Source organism: Meleagris gallopavo, unplaced genomic scaffold (genome assembly GCF_000146605.3).
Source record: "Meleagris gallopavo isolate NT-WF06-2002-E0010 breed Aviagen turkey brand Nicholas breeding stock unplaced genomic scaffold, Turkey_5.1 ChrUn_random_7180001908665, whole genome shotgun sequence".
In the NCBI taxonomy this organism is placed as follows: Eukaryota; Metazoa; Chordata; class Aves; order Galliformes; family Phasianidae; genus Meleagris; species Meleagris gallopavo.
In genome coordinates, this window is record NW_011171642.1 from 1 (window position 1) to 856 (window position 856).

Consider the following 856-nt stretch of genomic DNA (forward strand, 5'->3'; position numbering starts at 1 on the left):
GCCTCATCTCCTACCCCAACTCCTGGACGATGCGCACAGCCTTAAACTCAGACCTCAAATCCATAGGACTCCTTTCACAGGACTCCGTCAAAAAGGATGTCACGCTTGTTCCACACACTCAAACTGACCGAGCAGTGCTGTCACAGTCACTCCAAACACACAGAAGCGCCCAAACCCCGAGCATGCACATTCCCTCCCGTGTTACTGGAGCCCACAGCTCACCTTCACACCCCCGTGGATTTCTGGTGTTTTACACGGATGCCGCCTCGCTACAGCTCCGTGGCTGCCACACCAGGCCTGCAGGACCTCTTTCTCCGCAAACCCCGTCTGCAGGCATTGGTTCATAAGGTTCACCACCCGCCCTCCTGAGCAAAAGCAAGCACTAAAGAATGACAGCAAAGTGCACTGGATTTGACCTGGCCTGGTCCCACGCCTCAGTCCTGCCAGACATACCCTGCTATGTAGACTCATCCCCAAAGCCTGGCTGGACATCAGCACGTGCATCCTTCTGCAAACGCCCCATCCCAGCAGCAAGGGATCAAAGCACTGGGACAGCTGAAACAAAAATGCCGCGCAACTTTCCTGTTAGCACTGATCAGGAACAAATCCACCCCTGAGCAACACAATGTGAGACAAACAGCAGAAAACAACCAACCTGCAGAACCAGCTCCTTTGGGGTCGGTCCAGATGTCCGTAGGCTCCCTTCCATGTCCCAGGCCAAGCCTGCTGAGCTGCTCCTCCTTTTGCGCAGGGCAGAGCGGAACAGATGCGATGCAGCGGCTGTGCACAGCGGGCCTTTCCCTTGATTTTCCTCTCTCCATCTTCCATTAGCAAACAGCACCTCCAACCTTTCCTT

The 856-nt window shown here is 55.0% G+C and overlaps 1 long non-coding RNA gene across 1 annotated transcript; it reads right to left on the minus strand.

The window, feature by feature from the left end:
• Positions 1–6: 6 nt before the first annotated feature.
• Positions 7–744, minus strand: LOC109364747. The gene is made up of 3 exons (XR_004162400.1): positions 656–744; positions 454–555; positions 7–327 (listed from the first exon to the last, which is right to left on the minus strand). It is a non-coding gene; the product is annotated as an uncharacterized LOC109364747 (long non-coding RNA).
• Positions 745–856: the final 112 nt, after the last annotated feature.